Raw genomic sequence first — 18503 nt, forward strand, 5'->3', positions numbered from 1 at the left:
TGGTGGACAGGGGACTTACTGACATTTGGAGAAGTAGAAACCCAGAGGGCCGCGAAGCCACGCACGTGGCTGCGGCGCACGGTAGCTGTTCCCGCATCGTCTATTGGCTGGTAACTGGGGATATTGCCTTGTGGACACGTGAGGTCCGGCATCTGCCCCGTACGCTATCGGATCACAGCCCGGTGCTCCTTGCGCTGGAACTCCCGAACTATGCACCACCTCCCTTTAGCTGGAGATTTAACGCGAAGGCATTACTAGATCCCATATATGCTGACACTATCGGGCAGGCGATACAGGACTATTTCGCTAATAACGCGCCTACTACTGACGACCCGGGCATACTATGGGAGGCCTTTAAGGCCACCATACGCGGCGTTTGCATAAGTACTAATGCGGGTATTCTTACGGATATACTGCAGCGACTCCAGGCAAAGGAGGAACAGCTACGGCGGTTAGAACAGGACTACACTGATACACAGCACGCTCACATACTAGGGGATATTAGAAAAACACTTTCTGAATTCCAGAGCCTGGCGGAAGACGAAATAAAGTACACAGCGAAGAGGCAGGTGGCAAGGGCATACGGGGAGGGTGGCAGACCGGGCGGGCAATTGGCGGCTAATACATGTGAAGGATGCGCCCCGCAAAACATACAGACGATCTGAAATCAGCAGGGAGAGAGGAAGTGTGGGGAACGGGACATACTGGGTGAATTCGTGGCTACATATGGAGCGATGTACGCCTCCCGGCCAACGGCCACCATGGCGGAAATCGTAGAGTACCTGGATGATGTGGCGATAGCGTGGCTATCGAACACGCACCGGGAATACCTGTCGCTGCCTATCACAGTGGAAGAGGTCTCAGAGGTGATTCGATCACTGCCGAATGGTAAGGCCCCAGGCCCCGATGGGTTCTCAGGTGAATTCTATAAGGCCTTTGTGGACCAGTTGGCCCCTCGCCTGGTGGCGATGTATGGAAACGCACACGAACAACAGCACCTACCGCCGACCCTACGGGAAGCGCTATTATTGGCGCTGCTCAAACCGCAAAAGGATCCAGAGCTCTGTGACTCGTATCGACCCTTATCCCTAATAAATGTGGACAATAAGATCCTGGCAAAACTGCTTGCTGCCCGGCTTAACCCCCTGATGCCCAACCTGATTCTGCCCGACCAATCTGGGTTCATACCGTTGCGCTTCACCGCGCATAATACTCGGACGTTGTTCGCGCTCTCTCACTATCTAACACCTGAGACGAAGGCGGCGGCGGTCTTCCTGGACGCGGCAAAGGCCTTTGATTCATTGGAGTGGACCTATCTGAACGCGGTGCTGCGACGGATGGGGTTTCCGCTCAGGTTCCTCCAGTGGATACAATTATTGTACGACGCTCCAGTGACGCGGGTTTGGGTGAACAAATACATCTCAGACCCAATTGATATTCGGAGGGGGATGAGGCAGGGGTGCCCCCTGTCCCCCCTCCTGTTCGCACTGGCGCTGGAGCCCCTGGCGTGCAAGGTCCGGCAGGGACACCACTACTCGGCTCTGCAGTTTCCGAAGAGGCCACTGCACATATCATTATACGCCGACGATATGCTGCTCTATGTGAGGGATCCAAAGGACAACTTGAACCCGTTGCTGAGGGAATATATCAAATTTGCGCACCACTCCGGTATCAATATAAACTGGGCCAAGTCCATGATTATTCCTCTGACGGACAGCACGCGGCCGCACCCAATGGACTACCCGTTGGAGTGGAGGACTGATCCAATAAAATATTTGGGTGTGTGGTATCACAGAGACCCAGACATTGTGATCCGAACTAACTATGGGAGGACGGTCGATGCACTGGAGGAAAAGGTGGGGAGATGGATCCAATTGCCACTGTCTCTGGCGAATCGCATTGCCATCGTCAAAATGGTGGTGCTACCTAAGCTACTCTAACTATTCAATAACATCCCCATTCACCCTCCTGCAGAGGTATTTAGGAGTATTGCATCGATGGTCCTCCGGCTCATCTGGGCGGGAAAAACGGCAAGGGTTGAGCTGCGGACGCTTATGTTGCCATACAGCCGGGGAGGGTTCGGAGTCCCCGATTTTCTCCTTTACTACCTTTGTGCACAAGCGCAATATGCGCATTTCTGGTACCACAAAATTCCATTCCTCACCCACACTGCAATCGAAGAAGGAGACGCTCTGCTGATCCCACTAGAAGCGGTCATAACTCATCGCCGGCCTCCCCTGCATAAGAACAACATTAACACAATAGACGCCACAAACAAAGCATGGCATACTATGGGAAGGAAGGCTAATAAACTACCGCTGTATGCCCCGGCGCTCCGGCTCCAGTGGCATCCGGAAATTTCAGTCACGCAGGAAGAGAAGGGGTTGGAATTGTTGCGTTAAGTGGGCATCGACACACTGGGAGATCTATATGAAGGTGGGACTTTCAAAACACTAGATCAATTGACATTTATTAGTAATATGTCTGCGCTGTTCCGATTTAACTATCACAGGCTGCAAAAGGCTGTGAAACAGCTGTACCCAACATACCCGGCGGAACCTCCGGAACTGACTGCCTTGCAATGGCTGATCACAACACCCGCGGCTAGACACCTGGTGTCCACACTGTACACGAAAATCCAAACGGACATAGCGGCAAACACGAGTGCCTCCATGGAGAAGTGGAATAGCTGCTTGGACACTCCACTCACAGAGGAGGAATGGGCTACTACCTGTACACTAACTGGCATGTTAACGCCTAATGGCAATCTCCGCATCCTACACTTCAAGTACCTGCACCAGACATACTACACGCCTGCCAGATTACACAGATATGGGCTGCGGGAGGATTCCAGATGTGGGCGCTATGGTGCAGAGGGGGCGGACTTTATTCATTTGGCGTGGTCGTGCGGGGCAATTGGGGAATACTGGATTCAGGTGACGCAACTACTGGGAACTATGGTAGGCGGTGAGGTGTGCTGTGAGGCCAAAACCTGCTTGCTGGGACTGCTGCCTAACTTTAGGGCCTTGAAGCGTAGATTTTGTGTTATAGCGTTGCTAATGGCCAAAAGGAGGGTCTCGCTCTGCTGGCATGGCAGGCAGATCCCGAAAACTAAAGACTGGCTTGTGGATTTAACGCACTGTAGAGATACCCTGAGGACCTATGAAGAAGAACTTCCCGCCAGATCGAAGCCCAAAGACTACTGGGTGTACCTAACCCAATATTTGCAATTGCCCTAAGAGAGCGAACCGCTGCTGTCACATGCGACAGGTGGCGGGGAACGTGGGGGGACCCCTGATTCAGGCTGGGATACTAAGACTTGGACGAGGGATGCTGTTGTACTGTGACCGAAATGTTATGGTTGTATTTGATTGTCTGCAATTGAAATGCTAATGAAAAAAAATTAAAAATATATATATATTGCTTTGTAAATAGCTTCATTCTCTCACTTTGTATCATAATCATGACATGTTATTCCTTTCGTTCTTTAAGTCCACCATATCTTAATGTTTCATTTCGTTACTATTTGCTTTGTAACCCATGTACTATCGTCTTTCCAATGTAAAGCGCTCTGATATCTAAGGGTGAAGCCAGCGCTATATAAAACCTCTTAAATAAAAGAAAAATTATATATATATATATATATAGTGTCACCATTTAAATGGGCCCCAGACCCCGGCCGGGTGGCTCCGGCGTGATGGGAATGAAGAGTCCCATCTATTTGTACCACACACCCTTTTCATTACAAGAAGACACCGGCATCCTGTTCCAAAAGGTTTTAAGCACTTTATTATTCACTTGGGATATGCAGCAGTGCACTTCCAACATCCTTTCTAACGCGTTTCAGCTCTCATTGTAGCCTTGATCACAGGTGAGTTTTTATCCATCTCTTAACTGACCATGTGTCTCTCATTGATGTGAAAAAACCCACTTTTTTCCTTTTTCTTATTTCTTTAGTGGTTTTCCGGTCATGTTTTGGACAAACCCCGCCCCTATATACATACAAATAATCCCTGGTGCTTGGGTGCCCCACTGCCTTCCAGGGGTGGCAGAAAGACGGTGGAATTTTGCGGGGGCATTGGCATGCCCATCTTTAGCAGCCCCACCCCTAAATCAAATATGAAAAATAATCCCTGGCACCTAGTGGGCTTTCTGCCCTTGGCGGGAGAGATCAGGGGCTATTGCCCCATCTGCCTCCCAGGGGGGAAGAAAGACTGTAAAATATTGCAGGGGAAGGGGGCATTGTCATGCCCATCTTGGGCAACCCCCACCCTTAAATAAAATAAAAAAAATAATCCCTGGCATATAGTGGGCTTTCTGCCCCCCTGGGGTACAGATTGGGGGCTACTGCCCCATCTCCCCCACAGGGGGGGCAGAAAGACTGATTTTCCCCAAATTATTTTGAGGGAGCAAGGGCCCTTGCCCAAGGGGCTGCCCCCCCTTCTTGGTGTCCAGTGGGTGGATCCATGCTTGGCGATCGCCCTCCCGGGGCAATCTCCAAGCAGGGATCCACTAGGGAGGTGTACCATTGGAAAGAGGAGCTTCTCCCCTTTCCAATGATACCTCTCCAGTCTTTCTACGTGCTCGGAGGCTGAGACAGCCCCCTGAGCATGTAGAAAGTGAAACAAAAATTAGCCTATTGGCTAATTTCGGATTACCTGAAATTATGTCAGGGCGACATGGGCGCTGATTGTCATTTCATGGAAACCAACTAAACAGACTCGGGAGATGGGGATGCACTTCCCCAGCTCCCGAGGCTGTTTAGGGGGAAAGGGAATCCCTGTGCCATGGCATCGGATGCGCAAGAGCCATCTGACGCACATGAGTACTTCCGTGCTGGACGGCTCCCATGCGTCCGACGCATAGAAGGGGTTAAAGAGACATAATTTTTTTTTTTAAGTTGAGAAGGTATGACACAATTTAAGCAATGGAAAACTTTAATTTACAACTCAGGACTATGTAATTAACTGTTGTACAGCATTTAAATTTTGAAAAACTGAAGATAAATATCGGTTGGGACTTCAGTCTTTTTTAGCAATGACTCCACGGTGATCACGAAACAACGCAAAAAGTTAGAGACCGGAACCTCCTTTTGATCCAGAAGGGAAGGGTTAACAGATGCTAACCATTCACAAGTAGAGATGAGTTAGTCTAAAATGAAAGACATGATTTCATTTGCTGCCTTTCCCATAATCAAAGAGCGGAAAGTTGAAGAGGTTGCCATTTTATTGTTGCTTTGTATTAGAGTGGTGTACCATTCTTGTGCATAGTTTTTACAAATCTTAACAGTGTCAAAACTATGCAAAAAGAGCTAAAACAACAATATAATCTACAAATTCAATTCACTGGTATGTATATAACTTTTTAATTATTTAAAACAAGTAGATTGAAATAAGGATGTATATGGGGGTTTTATTAAAAAGAGTATCACAGTGATGTAAAAAAAAATATCAGATGAACTGTATCTGGCAGCGGGTATGTGTTTCAGATGTTAGGACTATTAAAAATTATCATGACCAATGTCTTTAAAAATTACAATGTTTTAAATGTCTAAGCATTATGTACAGAATATATGCATCTATATTATTTGCATTATGGGAGTTGTGGTAGTTTTAGTCACATTATTAAACAGGAGTAGTGTAGTCAATAATGAAAGAGATGACAATGTGCTGGATCTGTAGATGAATTATAAAGTAGTGATACTTGTTAGGTATGTGAGTGTTTGTCAATGTGGTTTCTAACTTATATGACCAGTTTGCATATACTTAAATTATGAGATATAGTTTTTGTAGTTGTAGATAGTTATATGTACGATAAGACTCTTGAGTTTACTTAAAGATGCTGAAAACTATATATTTTTGGAAAGATGGCCTGAAGCTGCAAATCTAATATGAAATCACATATATGTTTACATGATCATCTATGTTCTTTAAGGTTATTGAAAATGTAATGTACATGGCGAGGGTGGTGTAGTTCACATGCACTCTTCCAATCATGCAGGCACTGATTATGTACTCATTGAACTATGCAGGGAATACCCATGTGTTCATTAAATCACCCAGATAGGAGCAATATAATCATGTGAATACACAGGCACTAACTATGCAGATATGGAACCACTAATGTAGTTCCTACATACTCAGTGAATCATGCAGGCACCATTTATATTCTGAGACAATCACCTAGGCACTATCTATGCACTCATGCAATCATCCAGGGAGTGTTGAATTCCTCAACCAGAAACACGTATTTACAAGTTTTAGTGATAAATATGTACTCTTTTAGAATTCTCTTGTGAATTATATATGTAACCTATCACACACTGTTTGCATGCATTCAAGAAGAACTAGTGAGCTCTATGCTGTGATACGGTTTAATGTGCAGATTTTTATGTGCAGTGTTTCTCATCATTTAAATCTGACACATCTAAGTAGAAATATTTTGAAACACGAAATGTACCCGTGACACAGAGGTAGAGAGGCACAGAAATAGCTCTTATGTTGTGTTTTTGGATTTACAGTATTGAGACACTATGGTGCCGATTCCGATCCTGTAAAACCCGGGTACGAACCGCTGGACGTAGCGTTTTCTCCGTCCGACTCGTACCCGGGAAAAACACCTTACAAACCCGCAAGTACGATTCGTACAGAAACACCATTTCCGTACGAATCGTAAAAAACACCGACCGGCTAAAATATACCCACAATTCGGATCCGGGACACTGTGTACGCGACATTCGCACGGAGTCAGGCAGCGTTTTACGGATCAGCAAGTACGATTCGTACCCACAGCACTTTGCACTGCAAAATTTTTACGGGACCCAAAAAGTGCTGGAAAAGCTAAGTACGCCGCGATGCATGACGAAAAGGGGGCCCGGTACGCACCATACCCCATCCCTACACGTCCGCACCGTACCCACAGCCCCCCATGTACGTACCATACCCCAGCACCCATACGTGTATGCGCCGTACCCCCAGCCCCCCGTATGGACGGTGCCTACCCCCACCCCATCCCGAAGGTATGGAGCGTACCCCCCCGTAGGTACGGAGCATACCCTCACCCCGTAGGCACGGAGCGTACCCCCACCCCGTGTAGGTACGGAGCGTACCCCCACCCCACACCGTAGGTATGGAGCATACCCCCCTAGGTACGGAGCGTACCCCCACCCCATAGGTATGGAGCGTATCCCCACACCCATAGGTACGGTGCGGTGGGGGTACGCTCCATACCTAAGGCGTGGGGTGGGGTGGGGGTACGCTCCGTACCTACACGGGGTGGGATTACGCTCCGTACCTACGGGGTGGGGTGGGGGTACGCTCCGTACCTACACGGGGTGGGGGTACGCTCCGTGCCTACAGGGATGGGGTGGGGGTATGGTGTGTACATGAGGGTGGCTGGGGGTACGGTGCATACTTGGGGGGGTGGGCTGGGGGGTGTTTGGCGCGTATGCAGGCACATGTTTGGACATCTCCATGGTTGCTATGGGAGTTCGCTCCGTACGGTGTTTTTTCCATACGGTTGTGCATTCGGACGGACGGGACGCATCGTACTTGCGCGCTCGGACTTCAGTTTACCGATTCGTACGTAAAACTGTCCGGGGACGTATCGGACACTTTTTCCGACCTGAGGACGTGTCGGGGAATTTTCCCAATGCGATTCGTATGGATTTTTTAACATACGAATCGTACTTGCCAGTTTGTACGGGACTTGTACGATTCGTACGTAAAAAAATCCGGATACGATTCGTACGGGGAATATTTTTAACGGATCGGAATCGGCACCTATATGTTCTTTTACACTTTGGTTGATTTTTATTTTAAAATTTAGTGGATAAGGATTAAAGTGGTCTTTTAGCATGTATAATTGAGAACTGAAATATGATGCATTGTAGGAGAGGGTGCTATAATATTAAAATATAATTAATACATTAAGTTTTGTGTTTTGGCTTCGGTTTGATACATTAAAGTAAGTCCTTGTAGTTATGTTGGTAGGTTCATTTGTAGATTTAAAATTCCAACATAATGGAGGAACTGTTTTTGTATCATGTGTAAGTCAGTAGTAAAGTAGTTGGTACATTTAGAGAACAATATCTGCATATTTACAGACAGAATGGCTACAAAACCTTGAAGGAAAAAGGTACGGAAGCAACTACAGTATCTTTGCAGAACTGAGACTCAAAAGTGACAAAATGAAGAAAAAGCGTTGAACCAAAAACGAGCTATTGGTAAGAGGACAAAGTCATTTCTTAAAAATATATGTGGACATTTCCAAAGTTATTAAACAAAATAAATAAAATTCAAACTGTGAGAAAGATTAACAATGGACAATATATATATAACTAAAACAGGAAAGAATGTAACAAAGATGGACACACCTTTAGTAGGAGACAGAAGCAGTTTAAGGAAATCAGAGGCAGGGTGTTTTATAGTAGAGTACTTATATATCTACTGAGAAATGTGAAAAAGTATAGAAGAAGAAGAGAAGCACTAAACAGAAAGAATGAGTTGAGAGAGTAGTTGATAAGGCCTTTGCTTTGAAGAGGAAGCTTTATATTTTGATTATAAATAGAATGAAGACTCTTGACAAATGGTCTTGTGCATGAGGAGAAAAAATCAGAAAGAAGATTAGTGAATAAAGGTAACTTTAGTACAGATTTTAGAGGAGATGCATATATATTTCGAGTACAGAGTATTTCTATAATAAGGAAAGCTATCTTCAGAATAATAAATTAGCTATTGATTACAGAGGAGAATATTATGAAATGAAGAATGTCACTACTATAGCAAAAGAGGTGATTGTACCTACAAATGTAGAACAAGTTATTGGAGAACAGGTACAAGGAAGGCAGAGTCAGGCGCCTGTATACAAATGGAAGTGCAGTAATGTTTGTAGTTTTCAACAGGAATCCATTGATATATTAAGGAAATTCCTAAGCATCTTTGTAAGACAAATTAAAAAAAAAATATATGCATAGGATTGTATCCTTGCAAGATTAAAAAGCATACACTTTTGCAGGGACACTCACTAGCTTGTTTATCAAAGAAAGTGTGCCAAAGCATCTTTTATCATTTCAGGATGTTAGCTGTACATCACTCAACAATGTGAACTTTAGTTAGGAGGCTGTACTATGTAAAAACTCCTGATTTATGCTTAGGAGAAATGAATGGAGCATTTTTTCATGTTTCTGTGGCAGATGTAGAAAAGGATTGTGATGATGTGCAGTTTTGTTTCTTTGGTTTTTAATTATTTTTTTAGTGCTTTTGTAAAGTTTTAAAGAAAAATCTTTTTATGGTAACAAAAATGACAACTGGGACAGGAGGAATTTGTAAAATGTGCACTGAGAAATGTGCACAAAATATGAAGGTTGGACAAAAAAATAGCATGTATTATTTTTTGCAGCATTGGAAATAGCTGTAACACACTGCTCACCAGCACTTATAACAGTATTACATTCCATGCAAAACGTTGCCATTCTTGAAAACTCTACAGCCATATCTGTTATAGTAGTGTGCACCTTTGAAGGGACTTTCTGGCCGGGCATTGTTGCTGCTGCCACTGATGTAGATGGTCCTCCAGCTTCCCTCTGGTAGTTCACCAGTTGGAGATGTTTTCAATGATAGGTTTTATGATAAGATAAGATGGACATCGTCCCACATAAATATTTTTTGTTTGTTCCTCTATAGAGGGTCTTGTCACACATTGTGCATTGCACTAATTTTGCAGCAGTTTTTGATTCCCAATAAGTTTCAGTAACAATAATAGATAGTTTGATGTTTGTTTGGTAGTTATGTTGCATTCGTGAGATCAGATGTTGAAAGTTATTTTTGGAAAGTGTTGTTTTTTAGAAATATGTCATTAAAATATATTTAAACCAATATATTACTATAAAGCTAGACTTAAATGTGTGTAAAATATGTCTATATATTCAAGTCAAGTCAAAGCAAGCATTTCTTTTTAAAAATAAAACAATCATCACAGTTAAAAAGATGGGGATAATGTGCAATCAGATTTAAGCAGCAAAGGATCATAATCAATGGATTAGGCAAGTACAGTTCAAATTCACATAGTAAGTTGTGCAAATAAGCAAGATAGCATACAGCTTTTATATGCAGAAAGTGTTAATGCATATCCCTAGGTGAAATACAGTACAAGATAATCGAAAGATGCCCTATGAAATATAGGTGCTGAAAGTGCATTGTGCCATTATAAGAGGATATAAGCAGTGCAAGATTTTAATAGGGACCCCAATAAAATGCACAAAGCATAGTAAGCAACAGAGCCTGCTTCATGCAATAGCTGATGTAGATGGTCCTCCAGCTTCCCTCTGGTAGTTCACCAGTTGGAGATGTTTTCAATGATAGGTTTTATGATAATATGATAATATAAGATGGACATCTTCCCACATAAATATTTTTTGTTTGTTCCTCTATAGAGGGTCTTGTCGCACATTGTGCATTGCACTAATTTTGCAGCAGTTTTTGATTCCGCAAGAGTTTCAGTAAGAATAATAGATAGTTTGATGTTTGTTTGGTAGTTTTGTTGCATTCGTGAGATCAGATGTTGAAAGTTATTTTTGGAAAGTGTTGATTTTTAGAAATATGTCATTAAAATATATTTAAACCAATATATTACTATAAAGCTAGACTTAAATGTGTGTAAAATATGTCTATATATCTGTTTTACACTTTGTCATTTGTATTTGGGACTACTAATCTCATTGCAACCTCTGGTGTCGCCGTGTAGAACGAAAATGCATTTTTGATGTATTTATTCCAACAAATGAACACAAAGGGAACAGTTAAATTAATATCTTACTAAAAAGCTGCACTGAAACTTTATGTAAAATATGTCTATATATGTGTTTTGCACCCAGAATTCACAGTGTGTCCCTGGCAATTGCAATCATAGAATCACACAGGCACAACATATGCAATCATACAATCACCTATGCATTACTCATGCATTTACGTAATTACCCTGACATTACACACTCACTCATAGACCAATACATTCACTCACACATAGTCAGCAGCCTATACAGCAACTCACACACCCACTCTCAAAGTAGTCAGGTTACTGTTAGGAAATAAAATTAAATATACCTATAAAATTCTCAGAAAAAAACAAAGGTTACAGGGACGTTATAGTTTGGAATTAGCATCTAAAAATCCTTAGAAATTGACGGAAAAAAGAAAACGTTATAGGAACATTATTGTTAGAAAATATATTTTAAAAAACCTTAGAAATATGTCATTAAAATATATTTAAACCAATATATTACTATAAGCTAGACTTAAATGTGTGTAAAATATGTCTATATATTCAAGTCAAGTCAAAGCAAGCATTTTTTTTTAAAAATAAAACAATCATCACAGTTAAAAAGATGGGGATAGTGTTTAAACAGATTTAAGCAGCAAAGGATCATAATCAATGGATTAGGCAAATACAGTTCAAATTCACATAGTAAGTTGTGCAAATAAGCAAGATAGCATACAGCTTTTATATGCAGAAAGTGTTAATGCATATCCCTAGGTGAAATACAGTACAAGATAATCGAAAGATGCCCTATGAAATATAGGTGCTGAAAGTGCATTGTGCCATTATAAGAGGATATAAGCAGTGCAAGATTTTAATAGGGACCCCAATAAAATGCACAAAGCATAGTAAGCAACAGAGCCTGCTTCATGCAATAGCTGATGTAGATGGTCCTCCAGCTTCCCTCTGGTAGTTCACCAGTTGGAGATGTTTTCAATGATAGGTTTTATGATAATATGATAATATAAGATGGACATCTTCCCACATAAATATTTTTTGTTTGTTCCTCTATAGAGGGTCTTGTCGCACATTGTGCATTGCACTAATTTTGCAGCAGTTTTTGATTCCGCAAGAGTTTCAGTAACAATAATAGATAGTTTGATGTTTGTTTGGTAGTTATGTTGCATTCGTGAGATCAGATGTTGAAAGTTATTTTTGGAAAGTGTTGTTTTTTAGAAATATGTCATTAAAATATATTTAAACCAATATATTACTATAAAGCTAGACTTAAATGTGTGTAAAATATGTCTATATATCTGTTTTACACTTTGTCATTTGTATTTGGGACTACTAATCTCATTGCAACCTCTGGTGTCGCCGTGTAGAACGAAAATGCATTTTTGATGTATTTATTCTGTAACGCCCTGAACGTCTCAGGATCGTTTAACAGACACGACAATGAGGACGCAACCACTTGTGAAGGGTTAGTTCTTTTAATGAAGGCAAATAAAATACAAAGAACAAACAAAAGTTATAGTCACTGGAATCCTCCAGGCTAAGTACGTTACCAGCCCACAGCACGGATGGTCCTAACCGTCCTCTGCATATACGCCGATCCCGGCGTATGCCAACAGAGGGCAGAAATGAAATGGCCGACAATGCCAATCGGTAGGCTGTGAGGGGCACGAAGAGTGTTGGGGAGAATCGAGGAGTCAGGGAAACACCCAGCCGGGGTCTCTACCTGAAGGGAGCAGCCGCTCAACCTCTTCCTCAGACTGCACCGGGACGCGGAGTCACCTCCTGGTGATGCGTCACCGATACCCCAATCACAAGCAAGAAGACTGAACCGAGAGCAGCCGCTCGATCGATCCTGTGGACTTCCGAGTCTGTAACGCGGCAAACACCTCCTGGTGTGCGTTACAGCTGGCAGTCCCTGTGTCTCTGGTCTGGCTGGGAGTTACGACTCCAACCAGCAAAAGCGCCACTGCGCTTGGACTCAGCCGAGTCAAAAAGCGAAGCTCAATGGTTGACCGGTAGAGCTTCCGGGTCCTTCACAGGTGACGATGGGGCAAGACACGGCCCAGGGAGTAACGACTCGACCTACCTCCGTTCTTGCCTTACTGGAGCACCACTCCGGAACACTGCTCTTCACGAAGCAGGTACGTCGGTGTAAACACAATATCCGACAGCCTTGTACCTCCCGGTTCCTCCCTTTATAGGGCGTGTTTTCCTTGAGTTATGTAACAGCTCTCCTGTTTACCTAAGGGCGTGTTTCCCTTGAGTTATGTAACAGCTCTCCTGTTTACATAAGGGCGTGTTTCCCTTGAGTTATGTAACAGCTCTCCAGTTTACATAAGGGCGTGTTTCCCTTGAGTTATGTAACAGCTCTCCTGCTTACATAAGGGCGTGTTTCCCTTGTATGACAGGAATTCTTGACAGTACATCCTCCCTCTCAGCGGCTCCCCACGGGTCCAGCGCTGGCAGGAAAACGCCGATGGAACAAGGAGACCAAGCGCGGAGCATGAACCCCTTCAGCCGGTTCCCATGAATGCTCCTCCGGGCCATAGCCTTTCCACGCAACCAGGTACCACAGCTTCCCCCTGCGCCATTTGGACGCCCGTATGCCCGACACTTCATACTCCACCTCCGACTCCACGCATACCGGCCTAGGTGTCCCAGACGGCTTGGAGGGTGCTGGTTTGAGCAATGATACATGAAAGACAGGGTGTATCCGCAATGACTGGGGCAAGCACACCTTCACGTTCACAGGACCCATACACTTGGTAATTCGATAGGGGCCCATGTACTTGGGATGGAACACACTGTTCTTTCGAAACCTCATGTTTCTTGTGGATATCCAGACGTAGTCTCCAGTGCGGTACAGTGGCCCGGGCCTTCTCTTCCTATCTGCCGCAGCCTTGTATCTTCTCTTGGCCTCTATTAGGACAGCCCTTGAGCGCATCAACGTGTCTTTTATGTGTGCCACCCTGTCCGCTGTGGCGGGAATCCTGTCCTCTCTGAACGGATGTAGAAATGGCAAGAACCTGGGATGTTGGCCCTAGTTGCTATAGAACGGAGATGACTGTGTGGAGCTGTGAGTGGCGTTGTTATAGGCTATCTCTGCAACCCATAGCAAGTCGACCCATTCTTCCCTGCCCTGGTCCACAAAACATCGCAGATACTGTTTGAGCGTTTGGTTCAGGCGCTCGGTTTGGCCGTCCGTTTGAGGGTGGTAGCTGGTGGACAGGGCGGTCTTAACATGCAGCGCAGTGCACCAAGTCTTCCAGAATTGCGCAGTAAACTGCGACCCCCGGTCCGACACGATCACCCCAGGTAATCCATGCAGTCGTACCACATTCTTTAGGAGTAGTGACGCCAATTCCCCGGCCGTAGGGACTCTCTTGCAGGGGATGAAGTGCCCCATTTTCGTCAAGTAATCCACCACCACCAGTATTGCCGTCATCCCCTGGTCTACCGGTAGGCCCACCACGAAGTCCAGTGATATGCTATCCCATGGTCTATCCGGGGTCGGAAGTGGATGTAAGAGCCCTTGGGTTCGGCCATGGTCGGCCTTCATGGTAGCACACGTAGGACACTCCTGTCCCCACCTCCTGACATCCACTCTCATGGTTGGCCACCAGAAATGCCGTCCCATGCTAGCCACCGTTTTTTCAAAGCCCAAATGACCTGCGCATGGAGAGTCATGGCACCAGATGAATGCTTGTTTCCTTAGCCTAGGCGTGGGTATCAATAGGCACCTGCCCTTCAGGGGTATCCCGTCCTTCAGCTGCCATTCTCTGTGACTGAGGAGCCACCTCCGCCATGCGAATGACCTGATCCCTCTCTTTATTCCCCTCAGGAAAGTATCCGGTTGGATAACCCCCAATACCATCCTCGGGGAAATGATGGAACGCTCGGTTGCAGGCAATGGTTCCTTAACTGCAGATTGACGGGACAGGGCGTCCGCCTTCCGGTTTTCAGTCCCCGGCCGATATGTGATGCGGAAGTTGAACCCCGCAAAGAAGATCATCCACCGCAGCTGCCTGGGAGAAAGGTGTCTAGTGGCCGTCATGAACTGTAGGTTCCGATGGTCCGTGTACACCGATACCACATGTCTTGCCCCATCAACCAATGCCTCCATTCGGTGAAGGCGTCCTTGATTGCGAGAAGCTCCTTCTCCGCAATATGGTAGTTGCATTCGGCGTCGTTGAGTTTGCGGGACATGTACGCAACGGGATGAAGCACCCCTGTGTCGTGGTTGCGTTGGGACAAGATAGCCCCCAGCGCCACATCCGACGCGTCCGCTTCCACCACGTAGGGGAGATCCGGATCGGGGTGAGCCAACACCGGCGCCTTACCAAAGGTGCTTTTCAGGGCCTCAAAGGCTTTGTTCGCTTCAGGGGACCAGACAAACTCCTTGGACTTCCTCAGTAGCTGTGTGATTGGGGCCACCACTCCTGAAAATCCATCTATAAACCGCCTGTAAAAGTTGGCGAAGCCAATGAAACTTTGGACGTCCTTCACGCTTTGGGGCACCGGCCATTCTTTCACCGCCTTGATCTTTCGTTCTGCCATCTCCTGTCCCTCTGGACTCAGCATCACTCCGAGGAATTCCACGGATGTGACGTGGAAGTCACACTTGCTGAGTTTACAAAACAGCATGTTTTCCCTCAGCTTTTGGAGCACAGCTTTGACGTGGTGTACGTGCTCCTCCACACTGGACGAATAGATGAGGATGTCGTCGATATATACGACCACGTAGATATCCAACTCCTCTCTGAATACCTCATTCAAAAAGTACTGAAAGGCTGCCGGGGCGTTGCACAGACCGAACGGCATGACGAGGTACTCAAAAAGGCCGAACCTGGTCTTAAAGGCGGTCTTCCACTCATCTCCGTCCCTCATGCGCACCAGATGGTATGCCCCTTTCAAATCCAACTTGGTGTAGATACGAGCTTTCTTGACCTGTTCCAGAAGTACACTGATGAGAGGCAAGGGGTACCGATTTTTTATGGTTATCGCATTCAATGCCCTAAAGTCCACACAGGCTCTCAGCTCCCCATTAGCCTTCGGGATGAAGAAGAGTGGCGAGGCGGCCGGAGACTTGGACGGGCGGATGAATCCTAGCTTGAGGAGTTTATCCAGGTACCCCCGGAGATGCACGTTTTCAGGCTCCGTCAGGGCATACAGCCTGCCGCTGGGAACGCTGGCCCCTGGCACCAGGTCGATCTGGCAGTCAAACTGTCTATGTGGTGGTAGCACTTCCGCCTTCACCTCATCAAATACATCCTCAAAACTGTGATAAGCCTGGGGGAGAGCCACATCTTTTTCTGCCGCTGTAGCCACCGTCTGACTCCCGCTCTCATCTGCGTCAAGGGATTCCGTTCTTATTCCTCAGACTGCACCGGGACGCGGAGTCACCTCCTGGTGATGCGTCACCGATACCCCAATCACAAGCAAGAAGACTGAACCGAGAGCAGCCGCTCGATCGATCCTGTGGACTTCCGAGTCTGTAACGCGGCAAACACCTCCTGGTGTGCGTTACAGCTGGCAGTCCCTGTGTCTCTGGTCTGGCTGGGAGTTACGACTCCAACCAGCAAAAGCGCCACTGCGCTTGGACTCAGCCGAGTCAAAAAGCGAAGCTCAATGGTTGACCGGTAGAGCTTCCGGGTCCTTCACAGGTGACGATGGGGCAAGACACGGCCCAGGGAGTAACGACTCGACCTACCTCCGTTCTTGCCTTACTGGAGCACCACTCCGGAACACTGCTCTTCACGAAGCAGGTACGTCGGTGTAAACACAATATCCGACAGCCTTGTACCTCCCGGTTCCTCCCTTTATAGGGCGTGTTTTCCTTGAGTTATGTAACAGCTCTCCTGTTTACATAAGGGCGTGTTTCCCTTGAGTTATGTAACAGCTCTCCTGTTTACATAAGGGCGTGTTTCCCTTGAGTTATGTAACAGCTCTCCAGTTTACATAAGGGCGTGTTTCCCTTGAGTTATGTAACAGCTCTCCTGTTTACATAAGGGCGTGTTTCCCTTGTATGACAGGAATTCTAGACATATTCCAACAAATGAACACAAAGGGAACAGTTAAATTAATATCTTACTAAAAAGCTGCACTGAAACTTTATGTAAAATATGTCTATATATGTGTTTTGCACCCAGAATTCACAGTGTGTCCCTGTCAATTGCAATCATAGAATCACACAGGCACAACATATGCAATCATACAATCACCTATGCATTACTCATGCATTTACGTAATTACCCTGACATTACACACTCACTCATAGACCAATACATTCACTCACACATAGTCAGCAGCTTATACAGCAACTCACACACCCACTCTCAAAGTAGTCAGGTTACTGTTAGGAAATAAAATTAAATATACCTATAAAATTCTCAGAAAAAAACAAAGGTTACAGGGACGTTATAGTTTGGAATTAGCATCTAAAAATCCTTAGAAATTGACGGAAAAAAGAAAACGTTATAGGAACATTATTGTTAGAAAATATATTTTAAAAAACCTTAGAAATTTATAGAAAAAAACAAAAGTTACAGAGAACTTATATCTAGGCTCAAGTTTCACTCATACAAAACCAGTGAAATTCAGCAGTTATAGTTAGCTAAGATAAGCTAACTATAACTCGCGCCCCTGGCAATGCACTGCTTATAAGCTTACATAATACATCACTCATTACATGGTCAGTGACATCACTGATGACACTAGGTAATTTTAGCTCAGGTAACTATAACAGCTGAATTTCAATGCTTTTGTATTAATGAAATCTGAGCCTAACAATAACGTCCATGTGACCTTTGGCTTTTCAGTGAGTATCTATCTATCTATCTATATCTATTATCTAGATATCTAAATATCAATCTATCTATCTATCTATCTATCTATCTATCTATCTATCTATCTATCTATCTATCTATCTATCTATCTATCTATCTATCTATCTCTCTCTCTCTCTCTCTCTCTCTCTCTCTCTCTCTCTCTCTCTTTCTCTCTCTCTCTCTCTATATATATATATAGTCGCCAGTAGCATTTTTTGACCTGCCTATATTTTTAGCGTTGTTTGATAAATCTTCACTGTATCTTCCTCAAAAATTGTGCTGTGATTCTTGTTGCGCATGGAAAGTTTTGGGGCGATTAATCAAGCAGAGTCTGAAAAAAGGGTAGGTCAAAAAAACGGTGTTTCCCATTTTAATTGCCATAGCAGCTTGGAACACCTCTACAGCCTGAAAGGTAGATTTGGTTACACAGATGGTGCTTTTTTGTTACTTGATGTTAATCTGTTGAGTACTTATTGAGAAATTTAAGGAAATAAGGATAGTGATATCTTTGGCCATGATGACTCCGCTAATAATAGCAAGCTCGACCAGGGAAATGCATAGCTGTAATTGGCTGGCAACAATTCAAACAGGATGTGTTGGCAGCCATCTTGGGATCTATCTATCTATCTATCTCTCTCTCCCTTTTTCTCTCCCGCTCTCTCTCTCTCTCTATATATATATATATATATATATATATTAACTGAAAAAAACATAGTTTTCAGGGGCGTTATAGTTAGCTGGACTTTTCACTCGTATAAAACCATTGAAATTTTCCCATTATAATTAGTTCAGCTAACTATAACTCGCGTGCCCGCAATGCACTGCTGATGACGTCACATATTACATCACTCATGACATCACTGATGACATCTCAAATGACATCATTGATGACATCATCCAGTG

Source organism: Triturus cristatus, chromosome 5_1, assembly GCF_964204655.1.
Source record: "Triturus cristatus chromosome 5_1, aTriCri1.1, whole genome shotgun sequence".
NCBI lineage: Eukaryota > Metazoa > Chordata > Amphibia > Caudata > Salamandridae > Triturus > Triturus cristatus.